At 37.1% G+C, this 17726-nt stretch overlaps 1 pseudogene; it reads right to left on the bottom strand.

The window, feature by feature from the left end:
* Window positions 1-8492: 8492 nt before the first annotated feature.
* Window positions 8493-12936, bottom strand: LOC120121737 (annotated as a pseudogene).
* Between the last annotated feature and the right edge of the window lie 4790 nt (window positions 12937-17726).

Here is a 17726-nt window from a genome sequence, read left to right on the forward strand (position 1 = left end):
TTCGAGTTCAAGTTTCAATATTGGCGGTTTAATTTTTTCACGTCATTTGGTTTAATTTTAAAAAAAAAACAAAATTGATAGTTTTTTTTCTTGTTTTTCCGGTTTTTAGCCGATCCGGTTCAAACGGTTCAGTGGTTCCGATCGGTTTACTAGTAACGGTTCAACCGGTGTAGATTGAACCGAACTAGACAGTGATTTCCGGTTGAATCGGTTGAACCGGCCGGTCCGGTCCGATTTTCAAAACACTTGTTTTTGTTCATGCTTGGATGCAGTTTTGGTTTTATCCGCCCAAAACCCCATTTTTTTGGTCATCCAGTAACCTACATCATCTCTATCGTCGAACTCTTCTGCCAACGCCATTCCTGTACTTTCTGTTCAGTATCGGTAAGTCATCTTCCACTTTAGCCTCTCTGGATTTCAAGTTTCAGTTGTTCAACCCAATTGGTTTCCGAATTTAACTCACTTTTATGTTGATTTCAAGATATAAACTTTGTTCTGTTTTAACTTAAAACAAAATAAAAGATTCAATTACTTATTCAATTCATTGTTTATGTTATAATGTGATGAATAAATATATGACTTTGTATTTTTGTCAGAATCACCACATGATTCCCAATTTTGCAAAATCAAAATCCTTTCTACCTTTCTGTGTCACGAACCCATATGCGTTGTAATGATATGAATGGGTTGTAAATGTCTACCTCGTTCTTAGTGTGCTAGGTGAAACCGAAAATTTCTTTTGATTCTTTGATAACTGCTCGATTTCTCATATAGATTAATTTTTAATTATTAAATGTGGACGTTCTATATTCTTATATATTCAGATTAATTTTAATTTCTTTGCTGATTTCATAAGATGAAATTCTAACACCAGATAAATTTTATACATTTTTTATGTATTATTTATTCCGAAAAATATTGATACGAGCACGGATTGACATCAAGGTGATATTTCAAATTGGTAGAACTATGGTGTCTTTGAATAATCATTACTAAGTGATCATGTGTCTTTGCACTCTTGCTAGTAGATCCAAATTACTTCCTTTCGAACTCAATTTGATTTCGCACGTTCGGCTCGAGATGCATGTTCCTTTTCGTTGAACTTAGTACTACTAATTATAAGAAGCTTATGGCTTAGCTAGAATCCTTCAACCTACATAGGTGTGTTCCCTTGATCTGTATGCTATTTCTAATAATTTTATGTTATTTTTTTGTATGATGCTATTTGTAAGCATATTTGTATTATGGCGATGATTATTTGTGATAAGTTCGATTCCTAGTTGTTGTTGCATTGTTTTTAACGTGTGAATTGTTGTATTTTTGTCATCTGTATGGATTGCTCTACGGAGGGTAACATCCCCGTCCTATTTCTGCATGAGATTCTCTTTAGAGGGAAATATTGTTGAAAATTCAAAGTTCTTTCTCCCAAATGGGGCGGCTGGCAAGACCAAATGGGGCGGTTGGTTATAGGAGGCTAAACCAAAATTTTCATGCACCAAATTGTTGAAAAATTGAATCAACATGGGCGGCTAAAATTGGTCCAAATTAGGCAGTCATTTTAGTTGAAAATGTAATAGGGTTAATTACATTTTAGTCCCTATACACTTTAGGGTATTTACAAGAGTAATCCTTAAACTTCAACTATAAATATCCTAGCCCATTTAGCTTCAAAATTATCCTCAAATCATTCTAACTCTCTCTCAAGTATTTTTGTAAACACCTGTAAATTTTCTCCCTTTAGTAAAAGATCTGCAGCAGTCCGGAGACGTAGGCATAATTGGCTGAACTCCGTTATCAATTTCGGGCATTATTTTTCCGCTTTTATTTCACATTCTCACTAATCTGGTTATGGGGAAATTACTCGTTTATTTCCTAACAACTGGTATCATGAGCTTTTGGTTGTGAATTTTGTCAATTTTTCTGCGAGGTTACTATTCAAGTGAATAGTGAATTTTGTGAATAGTGAAATTTGGTCGGCAATAGGAGTTTGTCGACGGAGGTGCTCTAATATACGGTGGTTCGCAAGAATTGTCATAAACGATCCAAACGAAGCCAGATTCGAGTGGGAGCGATGGCTGCAGACGAAGGGAATATGAAAATTGAGAAATTGGATGGTGCGCTCAATACCTTTTTAGAAGGACTTAGACCAGGGGTAATGCTCGGGGGAGAGCAAAGTGATGCCCAGAGACTTTCAGAGGCCATAGTTGTAGCCGGAAAGCTGATTGAGCTTGTAAGTGACAAGCCAAGTAGCGATGTGTCGTCCAGACCCATGCCTAGAGATAGTGGCAATAATGGAGGAGACCGAGAAAAGGTATAGCAGGGAGATGGTAGAGAAAGCTCTTCGAATGGCCAAGGTGAGCCATCGAATGTTTGTAGCTAAGGAAAGTCATCGAGAAAGAATAATAATACTAAGTCCGGTGCGAAGAAGAAGGTGAGCAAAGAAAAGTTAAAGTGCTACTTCTGTGATGGTCCTCATTTGATTAAAGGATGTCCCGAGAAGCGTCGCCTTGCAACCATCATGAAGAGGATGGAAGAATGAGAAGTAGCGGGAATTGGCGCGAGCACAAGTGTTAAAGCTGCCAAGCCAGGGAAATACTTGGTTCGATGAGGGGATCAATGCGGCCAAGCAAGGATCGAGACAAGGCAAGGATGTTGATGTTGAGGCAGTCAAACCCAAAAGAAAGCCCGATGCGATTACGAGTGTTCAAGCAATCAAGTCTGGGGAAAGACTTGGTGAGGCTACGTGTTCCAAAGTAGCCGAATCAAGGGACAAGGGGCGACTACAAGTTCTCAAGTAGTCAATCCAAGATCGAGACGTGATGACTGCAGGTGTCAAAGCAGTCGAGCACATGAAAGGACCCGATGTGAAAGAGATAAAGTCGTCAAGCGAGGGTGTAAAGTGAGCAAGTCCGTTCACAATATGCCAGGATAGAGGCGTGGTCCAAGTTGAGGCATCTCAGGCATAAAGGGACACTTAAGGAGTATGTGAGCCGATTCAGAAGACTCATGCTCAAAGTCCCAAGTTTGACAGAAGAATATGGGTTCTTCACCTTCATGTTCGGATTGAAGCCATGGGCGAAGAAAGTGTTGGAACGAAGGAAAGTCAAGGAGTTGTCTAAAGCCTTGACAACCGCTGAGTCCATCAAGAATTTGGAGTCAAGAAGAACAAGACTTCCAAAACAAAGCCGAAAGCAGAGGATAGTGACAAAAGATTCCGTGATGAAGGCAAGTCAGAGGATGAGGAATATTGTCCTCGAGTGGCAGAGAAATTCACTCAATGATGAACCAGATGACAAGTCTGGAGAAGATGAGTGCATTCTTGGCACAATTTCAAGTGTCAAAGATGCTAAGCCAAGGGTAAGAGTCGAGCAAACGATAGGGTGCAGACTTAAGATGCCAGAAGTATTGCAAAATTACCCGAGGGACGAGTCATCCAAGGTGATGGATGAGCCTAAGATCGAGTTGTCCAAAAGAGGACGAACCCAAGATCGAAGAGGTGTTGAGAGTTGGCTCAATAAGGTTCATTTCTACCAAGGCGAGTACAAGCCAAGTGCATAAGGAGTTGTCCATGTCCAATGAGTTTGTCGAACATGTTCGCGTAGAGAACATCTTTAGAGACCATCATAAGAGAAGGGTCGAAACAAGGGCTTGTCGAGGATGTTCAAATGAGGAACAATCCTTCAAAGACTAGTAGACAAGATTCGAAGGGAGCCAAGACGTTGAGGGACAAGGCAACCACGGAGAAACTGCCCATTTACATGGTGGGAAGTGAACTCCAACCTTCGTGTTAGAAGGGAGGAGGCAAGAAGAGGCATAAGACTTTGCCGTGAGAAAGTGTCAATACGTGATGGCGCAAAGAACTCCAATGGCAAGGGTTAAATGTGAGGAGTGTTATTTCAAGGAGTAAGAAGGGCTGACGCAGATTTAGAATAACAAGACCAGAAATGTTGTTGCATTGATCAAGGTGTGAAGACATAAAATCAATTTTCAAGTGGGAGATTGTTGAAATTCAAAGTTTTTTCTCCCAAATGGGGCGACTGGCAAGACCAAATGGGGCGGTTGATTATAGGCGGCTAAACCAAAATTTTTAAGCACCAAATTGTTGAAAATTGAATCAACATGAGCGGCTAAAATTGGTCCAAATTAGGCAGCCATTTTAGTTGAAAATGTAATAGGGTTAATTATATTTTAGTCCTTGCACACTTTAGGGTATTTATAATATTAGTCCTTAAGCTTCAACTATAAATGCCCTAGCCCATTTAGCTTCAAAATCATCCCCAAATCATTCTAACTCTCTCTCAAGTATTTTTGTAAACACCTGTAAATTTTCTCCCTTTAGTAAAAGATCTGCAGCAGTCCGGAGACGTAGGCATAATTGGCTGAACTCCGTTATCAATTTCGGGCATTATTTTTCCCGCTTTATTTCGCATTCTCACTAATCTGGTTATGGGAAAATTACTCGTTTATTTCCTAACAACTGGTATCATGAGCTTTTGGTTGTGAATTTTGTCAATTTTTCTGCGAGGTTACTATTCAAGTGAATAGTGAATTTTGTGAATAGTGAAATTTGGTCGGCAATAGGAGTTTGTCGACGGAGGTGCTCTAATACACGGTGGTTCGCAAGAATTGTCATAAACGATCCAACGAAGCCAGATTCGAGTGGGAGCGATGGCTGCAGACGAAGGGAATATGAAAATTGAGAAATTGGATGGTGCGCTCAAGACCTTTTTAGAAGGACTTAGACCAGGGGTAATGCTCGGGGAGAGCAAAGTGATGCCTAGAGACTTTCAGAGGCCATAGTTGTAGCCAGAAAGCTGATTGAGCTTGTAAGTGACAAGCCAAGTAACGATGTGTCGTCCAGACCCATGCCTAGAGATAGTGGCAATAATGGGGGAGACCGAGAAAAGGTATAGCAGGGAGATGGTAGAGAAAGCTCTTCGAATGGCCAAGGTGAGCCATCGAATGTTTGTAGCTAAGGAAAGTCATCGAGAAAGAATAGTAATACTAAGTCCGGTACGAAGAAGAAGGTGAGCAAAGAAAAGTTAAAGTGCTACTTCTGTGATGGTCCTCATTTGATTAAAGGATGTCCCGAGAAGCGTCGCCTTGCAACCATCACGAAGAGGATGGAAGAATGAGAAGTAGCGGGAATTGGCGCGAGCACAAGTGTTAAAACTGCCAAGCCAGGGAAAATACTTGGTCTGATTGAGGGGATCAATGCGGCCAAGCAAGGATCGAGACAAGGCAAGGATGTTGATGTTGAGGCAGTCAACCCAAAAGAAAGCCCGATGCGATTGCGAGTGTTCAAGCAATCAAGTCTGGGGAAAGACTTGGTGAGGCTACGTGTTTCAAAGTAGCCGAATCAAGGGACAAGGATGGTGTGACTACAAGTTCTCAAGTAGTCAATCCAAGATCGAGACGTGATGAGACTGTAGGTGTCAAAGCATTCGAGCACATGAAAGGACCCGATGTGATAGCAAGAGATAAAGTCGTCAAGCCGAGGGTGTAAAGTGAGCAAGTCCGCTCACAATATGCTAGGATAGAGGCGTGGTCCAAGTTGAGGCATCTCAGGCATAAAGGGACACTTAAGGAGTATGTGAGCCGATTCAGAAGACTCATGCTCAAAGTCCCAAGTTTGACAGAAGAATATGGGTTCTTCACCTTCATGTTCGGATTGAAGCCATGGGCGAAGAAAGTGTTGGAGCGAAGGAAAGTCAAGGAGTTGTCTAAAGCCTTGACAACCGCTGAGTCCATCAAAGAATTTGGAGTCAAGAAGAACAAGACTTCCAAAGCAAAGCCGAAAGCAGAGGATAGCGACAAAAGATTCCGTGATGAAGGCAAGTCAGAGGATGAGGAATATTATCCTCGAGTGGCAGAGAAAATTCACTCAATGATGAACCAGATGACAAGTCTGGAGAAGATGAGTGCATTCTTGGCACAATTTCAAGTGTCAAAGATGCTAAGCCAAGGGTAAGAGTTGAGCAAACGATAGGGTGCAGACTTAAGATGCCGGAAGTATTGCAAAATTACCCGAGGGAGCCGAGTCATCCAAGGTGATGGATGAGCCTAAGATCGAGTTGTCCAAAGAAGAGGACGAACCCAAGATCGAAGAGGTGTTGAGAGTTGGCTCAATAAGGTTCATTTCTACCAAGGCGAGTAGAAGCCAAGTGCATGAGGAGTTGTCCATGTCCAATGAGTTTGTCGAACATGTTCGCGTAGAGAACATGGCTTTAGAGACCATCATAAGAGAAGGGTCGAAACAAGGGCTTGTCGAGGATGTTCAAATGAGAACAATCCTTCAAAGACTAGTGGACAAGATTCGAAGGGAGCCAAGACGTTGAGGGACAAGGCAACCACGGAGAAACTGCCCATTTACATGGTGGGAAGTGAACTCCAACCTTCGTGTTAGAAGGGAGGAGGCAAGAAGAGGCATAAGACTTTGCCGTGAGAAAGTGTCGATGCGTGATGGCGCAAAGAACTCCAATGGCAAGGGTTCAATGTGAGGAGTGTTAGATTTCAAGGAGTAAGAAGGGCTGACGCAGATTTAGAATAACAAGACCAGAAATGCTGCTGCATTGATCAAGGTGTGAAGACATATTAAAATCATTTTCAAGTGGGAGATTGTTGAAAATTCAAAGTTTTTTCCCCAAATGGGGCGGCTGGCAAGACCAAATGGGGCGGTTGGTTATAGGCGGCTAAACCAAAATTTTCAAGCACCAAATTGTTGAAAAATTGAATCAACATGAGCGGCTAAATTGGTCCAAATTAGGCAGCCATTTTAGTTGAAAATGTAATAGGGTTAATTATATTTAGTCTTTGCACACTTTAGGGTATTTATAATATTAGTCCTTAAGCTTCAACTATAAATGCCCTAGCACATTTAGCTTCAAAATCATCCCCAAATCATTCTAACTCTCTCTCAAGTATTTTTGTAAACACCTGTAAATTTTCTCCCTTTAGTAAAAGATCTACAGTAGTCCGAAGACGTAGGCATAATTGGCTGAACTCCGTTATCAATTTTGGGTATTATTTTTCTGCTTTTATTTCACATTCTCACTAATCTAGTTATAGGGAAATTACTCGTTTATTTCCCAACAAATATCCTCGTCCTGTTTCTGTATGGGATCTCTTACGGAGGGCAATATCCCTGTCTTGTTTCTTTGAGATCCTCTTTGGAGGGCATCCCAATTCCGTTTTTGATTTCTAATTAGTTACTCTTTGGAGGTTAACTCGGGCTCATCCTTGGAAGGTAAAGTTCCCATCCTGATTTTTATTCTAGATTCGCTCGTAATGTTCCACATTTTGTTCGTCTATGACGAAAATAAGGGTGTGAAAAACTATATAATTTTCTGATAATGAATATTTGTTCTCATTGTTGCCTAATTATTGTATTGTTATTGTATCATGTCTGAAACATTTAAAATTTTATTTGTATTTAGACAACACTGAGATTTGTTACTCAATATATTTCTGTTTATATTTTTATATTATCCATATGAATAATTGATTTGACTATAAGAGTAATCTTAATTTCATACGAGATTAAATTTTAACTTTCAAACTCTTTAAATTGTGGCATGAATTTATTTTTGATTTTATACTGATAAATATTTTTAAAATGATTTATTAAATAAATTTTCATCCGTAAATAATTTCTGAGGTCAACGTGAGAATGGGTCGAGTTTCGACCAATTCGATCCGACCCAAAAATTTTACATCCTTCACCCGACCGACCCGACCTGAAAAATATATACCCTCCACCCGACCAAATTTTTTGAGATAAAATCTGAAACCGATCTGACTCGACCCGAAATAATACAAAAATATTATTTTTATTCAATAAAAACATTGATTTAATTAAAAATAATAATATATAGAGGGGTATTATTATAATTATTCCTAAGTATATAAGGTAAAATTATATTTTTTCGGGTCGAATCGGGTATTTTTCACCCTAAACCCGAATCCAACCTGACTCGAACATCACCTTTAAAAAATTTAACCCTATCCCTAAATGTGCCTACCCTAATTTAAACAATTCCTGATGTCAACGTGGCTATCCTAATTCAATTATAACTCCTAGGTCAATATTGGAGATTACATATCACCTAAACTTACTCTAGGAATATGTTCATGCACATGCAGAAGCAACTATTGTATTCACAAATCCAGAGATCCAGACTCTCAAAGGAAACAAATGTAGATGATACCATAATTATCCTACTTTTGTGCATATTTTGCAAATTTACCCTATTTGACAAACCAATCCACAGGGTCAATACAAACTTAGAAACTAACTAAATTCCACATACAACATCAAAGCTTACTATTACACAACCACCACACCAGTTCTTCCTTTGAGGTAACCACATGCACGCACACCTTCAACACCTCGCCGAAAAACGAATGACCCAAGAAGGAAGTTAAGCAACCTTAGCAATGATTTCCAAATTCTTGTATTCTCAGTATTACATCATTGGTCATGTCTGGGTCTTCTAGGATGCCAGGTTACTGCTGCTACTCCCAACTGCTCGATTTAAATTTCCAACTCTAGCTGCTAAAACAACAACTTCCGGTGACATTTCCCAGCTGCCACTTTTTCTACCCTAACTCGACCGCCTGGCACGATCACCTGTGTCATCTATTGACTTTTAATTTTGGGATCAATTCTCCTTATACATCCTCCTTAACATTTACACGGTCGTTCGTGAATTGCCCTTCACACTGGTCGATGCCAGCCCCCATATCACCCCACACAGTTTTCCTACCCATTTTTATGTCATCCATAACATTCCCCATATTTGGACTCATAAAACCACCTGGTTGGGTTGGTAGCACAGGTTCCCTGGGTACATTTGCCCTGAAGTTGTTCTTGGATGAGGGAATGCTAGAACAAAATATTTCTGTGAAATTCCCAACCACTCCTTTATTATAGGGGTTTTACGACGATCATATCGGTATCTGAAATTCTATGTGTTATCTGCAGAAGCAAGATACCACAACTGTTACACAATTCTAACAAAGAAACTAATGTAATGATATTTTAACACTCTTTGTTGCGGCGTAATTATGTAAGAGAAGACTCTTACCTAATTTGTTCTGATTAGATACAAATAGAAGACAATCAAACCACCAACAAACCACAATACAATGAACGTGTAAACTATTAAAACAACGAAAGCTGGGGTTTTAATCATAGATCTCCAAATTGTTGTCTCCTCTGATGCCATGATCCTTCTAATGTAGACCCAGAATGAAAAAACATATATACAAAGAAGGATCGTAGACGACACAAACATGAAGAAGAATCGATAATTTCTCTGCAACACAAAAACAAGATTACTCTGAGATTCGTACACTGTACGAGGAAGAGGAAATCAAAAAATATCATTCAAGCAGTTTTAATAACTATTAGTTGAAAATTTTGGCAACCAAAAACATACAAAGCTAGCTAAGGTTTCTCTATGGTATAAGACTTTGGTTTAGGGTTTCTAGTGTTGCAGATTGGTTGAAATCAAATAACTACAATGAGTAAGTTTCAATAGCTAAACACCCCTCTAAACATGGGCCATCAGGTAGATCATGGAGGAGGAGCCCGGTGTCACAAAGCATCGATACAATTCCCGCTCATTTGAAGATTGGCTCGGTCTCACATAGTCGTTAAGCCAAGATATAATAATAATTGTTATACTGGACTAATGTAACTATACATGCATAATTGAGGGCCCTAATATCGCACAACACTGGTAATACCCTATTAGGTCAATTGAGGTAGCCTAACTACACACTAGTGTAGCTCGTCACAAATGAGGTCAACCCTTTACTAGTTGTTATCTCACTCATTCTCTCATCTAGAACATTATGTGGGGGATTATTGGTTTGTTACTGTTGTTAATTTATCAAACTGCTCTATTTTGGTCATTCGTTACTTAAGGCGGTTTTAGTCATTCTATCTCTAGAGAAGTCTCTACGCATTTCAGGATTTTACGATGATTATTGTGTTTGTTGTTCGTAGTTTGTCACACTATCTGAATCAGGCTCAATACTGGGCAGCAACACTCTAATCGTTCTTAGTATGTTTTCCCTCAATTTACCCTCGAATTGGAGGGACAACTGTACGTTCACCATTCATTGCCATTCTTGTAGTATACAACTCTGTTATTTCGTAATCTGATTATTTTTGTCATAACTCTCGCTGGTACATTCTAATAGTCCTTCATTCCTAGGTATTTGCCACGTGCTCAACTGAAGATACTTGGACGCATTACACCTACTATGGTTAATCTGGTTTTAACCCACCCCTACGAGTGTTTCTAGGCCCTTTGGCCATTTATGTCCCCCACAGACTAAGTTCTACCATTACATATCATATTTAGCTCTTAAAGGCCTTAAATAGATCAAATCTAACCATCCAAATTAAGTAGTATCGATACCTTACTTGTAGTATCGATACCCCGGGGTCAAGTATTGATACCCCTATGAGTATCAGTACCAAAGATGACTTCTGTTGTTGAAAATGTGGCCCAATATTGAATAATATATACCCTTAGTATCGATACTGTAGGGGAAATATCGATACTATCCCCAGCAATATCGATACTTCCGGCTGGAAATCTCTGATATTCATCCCAAATCATCTATTGATACTTCATCCAATATCGATACTCAAACCCAGAAATGTCTTATTTAAGCTTAAAAAACACCCAAAAATCATCTTAATCATGTACTAAAGCTTTAGGAAGTTACTTAGGGTCTTAAAGTGACATAATAACACATTCTTTACATCAATTTTGTCATTTAATAATGAAATCAAGTATAAACCCTATAATGCTTAAAACCCAAATCTCAATAAAACTTCATGATTATGAAAGCCTTAACACCACAAAGGATTAGAAATACACTACCTTGATGTTTGAATCCTGAAATGAAGCTCCTTACTTAGCCACACTCAAATCCTCTAGAACTTAGTTGATTTATCTCTTTCTTTAGCCAAACAAGAAACTCAAGAATCCTTTACTACAAAAGAGATTATAGGATGGATTGAGGATGGATTTCTGCTTTAAAGAAGTAAGGAAAGAAGTTTTTTACCTTCCACTTTGATCTATGAAGCTTAGAGAATAAGAGCATGAGAGAATAAAGAAAATGAAGAAAATAAGAAAATGAAAAGAAATAAAGGGTCCTCATATTTTCAACATGGAATAATCGCTCCTTTGGTTCTTCCTCATCCTCCAACTATCTAAACCCCCCCTTTTTAAGACTAATTAGGCCCAATTCCAATCCAATTAAGCCCAATGACTTAAATAATGAAATTTGCGACATCCATATGCCTCTCAGGTAAACCCGAAACTACTAGCCCAAAATTTGAGGTGTTACATTTCGGTGTAGCCGAATTAATATAATATTGAAGACTGCAACAGGATTATCTCAGAACATGTTGAACCAACATTGGATGATCTAAATCCTGGCATTCTGACGTTTGTTATCCATGCTACCCACTTAAAGTTAAAGGTCGTGATGATCTAAATGTTGTAGTTGATGGGACAATATAATGAGATGTTTTTCAAGGATTCTAATGCTACAAAATTGATACAACAATAAATGCAAGTGCACGTGTCGTAAATCAAGTAATAAAGTAGAAGCTTAGAAAGCTTCGAGCGTCGAAATCACAGAGAGAATTATGCTATAGAAAATTTATGAAAAGATATATTTAACTTTGAAGGAGTTAAAAACAAGCTAGTGGCTAAAATAAAATTCAAATATAAAAATACTATGTAGTGTTGCAGCATTGGTGAGAGCAATAGGTCAATGATTGAATTGATTGGGAATATATTTGGCAGCTTCTATTACGAATATGTCATGAACTAAATGTTTATGCATCTAGCAATGATTAACAATAACTAACATATATAAATCAACTCCCATTGACTTAATCAATTAAACTATTAATAATGCTAGATATTTGGGCAACATATATCTCACATGCAAACTTGTCTCTCAGTAAACCAAAGTTGAACAAAAGTAGTACATCTATTAATGATTATTATCCCTAAACATAATTAATAGTCATATCTCTACAACTATCTTTAAAAGCATAACAACACATATCATAAAGTCAAAACATGAAACGTAATTAAAAGTATTTCACAAACCACTAAGTTCATAACCCAAATATTTTTGTCAAACACAATTGAGCTTCTATATCGACATATGTTCAATAAGATCGATCCAAAAAGGATATCCCACTCCTTACTTTCCTTCGCAAAGTAGGACGTATTCTATAAGTTAAGACGGATCCAGTCTTTAATCCCTATCGCCATGAATTCCTCAAGCTTATTATTCTTGATCAAAGCAGACCAGATAAGGATTACTGTCGAACACTTATGGAGAACATGATCAACATCTTCCGAGTCCGCTCCACATAGAGGACATTGATCATTATCCGAGAAATGCCTTTTAACCCGTTCTGCATTCGTCATGAGTTTACCTCAGCAAGCAAGCCAGAGAAAACTTTCACCTTCTGCAGCACCTTGTACTTATGAATAATAGACCAGACCGGGTCCTTGCCATCGTCATTATGATTGTACGACTCTCATAAGTTGTTTTAATAGAAAAGCCCAAGTCAGCACTCCTTTTCCACCAGAAAGTATCATTGGAACTATCCCTTCTCGGCCCTTTAATAGCAACCATTCGCAAAGCACGTGCATAGGAAAGATCCTTTTGAAGATCTCCCGTTTCCAGTTCCCTTCGAAATCTGTCATACTTGCAATAGTTGCATTCATGGAAGTTACATGGTAATGTTGTGCACGTAATAAATTAGGGGATCCAAATATGTGATCCAGTTATCTTTCCAAAAGGCAATGTCACGTCCATCACCAACAGTACACTGTACACGTAAGATTGCTACACACATCCTGCCAAACAAGGCTAGTACCTTTCCATCATCTCGAACAGTTTGATTATAGATATGCATCAGAACCTCCTCATGGCATTTATTTTTACCTCAAAAAATGAACCCATAGAGCATCTTTTCGAACGCAAACGTTGAATGCAATTTTCATAATGAAAGCCTCATTTTGAGTGTCCAATTTTCGAAGGCCAAGTCCGCCATTAATCACCGGTTGACAAACATACTCCTATCTAACAAGTGAAATACCACTACGTTCCGCCGTTCTGCCCAAGATAAAACCTCTAATCATCCGTTCCAGCTCCATGCAAATCTTCTTTGGTAGCATCGCCGTTTGCATAATAAGTAGGGATAGCAGTAAGAACGACTTTAGCAAGGGTTATTCTTCTAGCAAGGGAAGGTCTTCGCTTTCTACCCACAAACTTATTCTGGACCATTTGCACAAGGTAATCATAGGAGGCATTAGTAACACGGGAATGCAAAAGAGGCACACCCAAATACTTGTCAAGATCATCAACCCGAGTAAATCCAAAACATTGTCTAATGTGGATTTGAGCTTCTATGGGAACATTTTTAGAGAAGAAGATTGTTGTCCTAGTCATGCTAACTTTATGACTAGACACACTACAAAATCGATCAAGAACTCTCTGGATGAAATTTAGTTGTTCGACCGACACCTCCGCAAACAAAACCAAGTCATGCGCAAAAAACAAATGAGAAATACCCGAGCTATTTTTGGACATCCGAAAAGGTTTCCAATTGCCATTGTTAACTTCAACTTGGATGGTTTCGGCAAGTCTATCCATGCATAAAACAAAAATATATGGCGACAACGGATCCCCTTGACTAATACCCCTTGAGGGTTTAAAAGCTTCAATCATGGAATCATTCCAGAGTATCTGTATAGAAACAGAAGATATACAATTTAATATGAGATTACGCAAGCTATCAGGGATGCTGACGTCCTGCAAAGTATCATCAGTAAACCTCCAATCCAGTCTGTCATAAGCCTTTTCAAGGTCTATCTTAATCACCATCCACCTGCGCTTACTAGTCTTCTTTCTATATAATGGAGGACCTCCTGAGTGATGATGATATTGTCTATAATACAGCGATCAGGGACAAAGCTGGTTTGGTTATCGAAAACACTAGTTTAAAAAAGGTTTTTAAACGATTTACAATAAACTTAGTTACTGCTTTATACACCGTATAAAGGCTAATAGGACGAAACTGATGCAGCCTCTCAGGAGCAGTCACTTCAGGTAACAACACTAAAAGAGTGCAATTTATGTGCGGTGGAATGTGACATTCCAGAAAAATTTGTCGGATAGAAGCACAAACCAAGACCCCAACAACACTCCAGTTTAGTTAATAAAATATAACATGGAACCTATCAACACCCGACGCTTTAGTAGCATCCATATCAAAAATTGCATTCTGAAATTCCTCATTAATAACCATCCTGGTGAGACTGTTGCATTCCCCATTATTCAACTGAGTAAACTTGTCTCTGAAGAATCATTTTAGACTTCATCTATTCATATAATATAATAAATTATAAATTATTTTTTTAATAAAAATAGTAATGAAACAAGATAAATGTTGTTAAATTTATTGTCATTGTATAATTAGCACGCTCTATTTCACATTTCGTTATGTTTAGTTCTACTATGGATGTTTAAAAACTACCATCTTCTTAGATATATATATCCATCCTCTCTGAAGGACGGATGCATTATTTATATTAGGGAATAAATTTGAATTTAGGGAAACAAACTTAAATTTAAAATTTCAAAATGAGAGCGAAAATATATGTTTAATAGAAAATATAGAAAAATTTAAAATTTATTGTAATTTTAAAATTTCAGTGGGACAACCGCCTCCATCCGCCCCATCGATCCATCCCTACATCCCCTCATCATTTCTATTCAATTTTGTGTATTATTTTTATCCTTTTTCAATAAGTAAATACATAACATTATTTTAAAAAATAAACATAAAAAGTATTTCTATAATTGCATAAACATAAAATATCAATCCTAAAATAATTTAGGATTGATGTTTAACTGTATTTTTATACTTTGCCCTTTTAATAGTTATATACATAAGTAAATGTCAATTTCATATAATTAACCGTAAAGTGAGACAAAAAATTACTTTAATCACTCTATAAAAAAAATACTCTAACCCCTCCTACATCACATTCACTTTTTATTATTACAAAATCATGCTCTATTAGAGTGAAGCCCAACAAAATCCATCAAGTAGTCCACCCAAATTCTAACCTCAAATCTGAAAAACTAAAAAGAACATATCAGGATGAGAAATTGGCTCAATACCCGTACTTAAGAAAAAAAATTTGGGTTTTATGGTACATAGAATTTTAATTGAGATCTACGATATTTGTTATAGTGTTTAATGAACTCGTCACGTTGACATGATGATTTATCTAAATAATATTTTTATTCAAATTTGTCACATTGAGCTGACGAATTATAATAAAATATATTTTTTATTAATTTTTATCACATCAAGTGTAAAAATGAAAAAAAAATTATTGAAATTTATAACCTCAATGTGACAAGTTCAATGCAGTGTAACAAATGCAATAGATCCCTAATTAAAAGTCAATGTGCCCAAAAACCTTAATTTTTTATTTTATTTGTGATAATAGGCCAAAACGCCCACATCAAGAAGTCATTAGTCAGCCCAATAGGCTTTGACCCACAATATAACCAGATAAAAACTTTCTTTATTAATAAGGAATAAGTACAATACAATATATGTTTATAAATATCTCTCTACCATTTAGTATTGAACGCTAACACTGTCGGCATTCTTGTTAATCGAATTCAAAATCTCAATTAATAACAACAATTTCTTTAGTTGCTTGATTCTTGCGTGTTAAACATATTTTAAAATAGGTAATTGAAGTACATCTTATTAAAAAAACTATAAAATACATCACAAATTATTCAGTTGTAATAAGAGCATAAACATGTATTGCATATGAAAAGAATAACACTCATGTTATTTGATTGATTCATTGTTACAAATAAGTCGTTTTGTCATTAAAAAAAATAAATATTAACTTTCCAGTTATAGTCAGATTATTCAACTGGTTAATTATAATAATCATATCATTAAATTTATTAATTGTTATCTTTGAGTTAAAAAGTTAAATTTACGCACAGTAATTATTGTAACAATTGAGTAATTAAATGATCTATTTGTGATTTTTTGAAATTAAATAATTATTTATAATTTTAGTAATAATTAAGTGACATGTGATGTAATTTAACCTAATATATATTAGTCGGCCATAATTTTAGTACTCAAAGATGTTTGAAAGATATTAAAAACAAGAGAAAATAACCTCACTGACCAAAAATGCCTTATAATATACGATTTTAACCAACTTTTTTTGGATTTGCCAAATGACCAACTAAATCGCAATGCGATCGATAATTCGCAACGCGATCTCCGGTATCGCAAATCAGTTTCCAGATTCGCAACGCGATTCTGACTATCGCATTGCGAATTTCCAAATTTGCGTTGCGATTTTCTGAATTCGCAATGCGAATATGTAAATCGCAATGCGAATATGACTATCGCAATGCGATTCTTATTATCGCAACGCAATTCTGACTATCGCAACGAGATTCTGACTATCGCAACGCGATTCTGACTGTCGCAACACTGAATTTCAAATTCGCAACAGGTTTTAGTTTCACAACACAAATGTTTTGGGTATATAACTACGCAGCAGAAGCAACTCATAACCTAAATTCCTAAATCACAACTCATTACATCTCCATCTATCACTCTCTCCGGCGACATCCGTTCCTATATCCAACGACATCCTTCCCCATCCGGCAACAAGTTTTAGTTTCGCAGCTCGTTTGTTTAGTAAATTAATTTACAATAATGAAATCATCTAATGTTGATCATGTTTGGATAGATTGTGTTTTGGAGGGTCATGGGAGAATGTTCATTGTGTTTTACAATATATGCATTTACCCATGAATCTTCAACTAAAACTGTCATTAAAAAAGTTAACTTATGAAACTCTAATGTTACGTGTTGCAAATAATTGAATTTAGAGTCCTTAAGTGGATTTAGGCTATCTTATCAGAGAAAATGTAAAGTTTATTTGTTAACCGACAATGAAGATGTTGAACGATTCATTGCTTAAATTAGTGTTTCGCAAGATGATGTTACATTGTAGTTGTTGAACCTAGAAGTAGTGAAGTTGGGTCAGTAGCGGGTAGTAATCAACTAAGTTTTTCAACCCCAGTTTATGGTGCTCAAAATTTAATGGTTCCACCACAATTCATCACAAAGCAAATTTTGTTTCACCACATTTCCAATACCAAACACAATCTCAAAACCCACAACCATTCCTAATCCAAATCTCAATAAACTTTCAGCACCAAATTCCAGTTTTCGTATTAACCAGTTAGACGATGATGAGCCAACAGAAAAAATTGTGAGTACTAGTCGGTATTCGAAATTTGATCTTGGTCAATACCCGGACTTTGATCTTGGTCAATACTCGGATTTTGATGATGTTTCAGAAGAAGAAACAGACCCTGGTGTAATGATTTTGATATTGGTCAATATCCGAATTTTGATGATGAAACAGCCACTGTCGAGGTAGATGTTGATGATAATGAGGAGGAAGTTACGACTGTGAATGAACATGTTGAACATCCATTATGTAATTCATATAACCCTCAAAAAGAAAAAGAAGAAGAAAAAGAAGAAGAAAAAATCCCCGAAGAAAAGTCCCCGAAGAAAATGCCACGGGAGTATAACTGGAATA

The sequence above is a fragment of the Hibiscus syriacus genome, unplaced genomic scaffold (genome assembly GCF_006381635.1).
Source record: "Hibiscus syriacus cultivar Baekdansim isolate YM2019G1 unplaced genomic scaffold, ASM638163v2 tig00110378_pilon, whole genome shotgun sequence".
NCBI lineage: Eukaryota > Viridiplantae > Streptophyta > Magnoliopsida > Malvales > Malvaceae > Hibiscus > Hibiscus syriacus.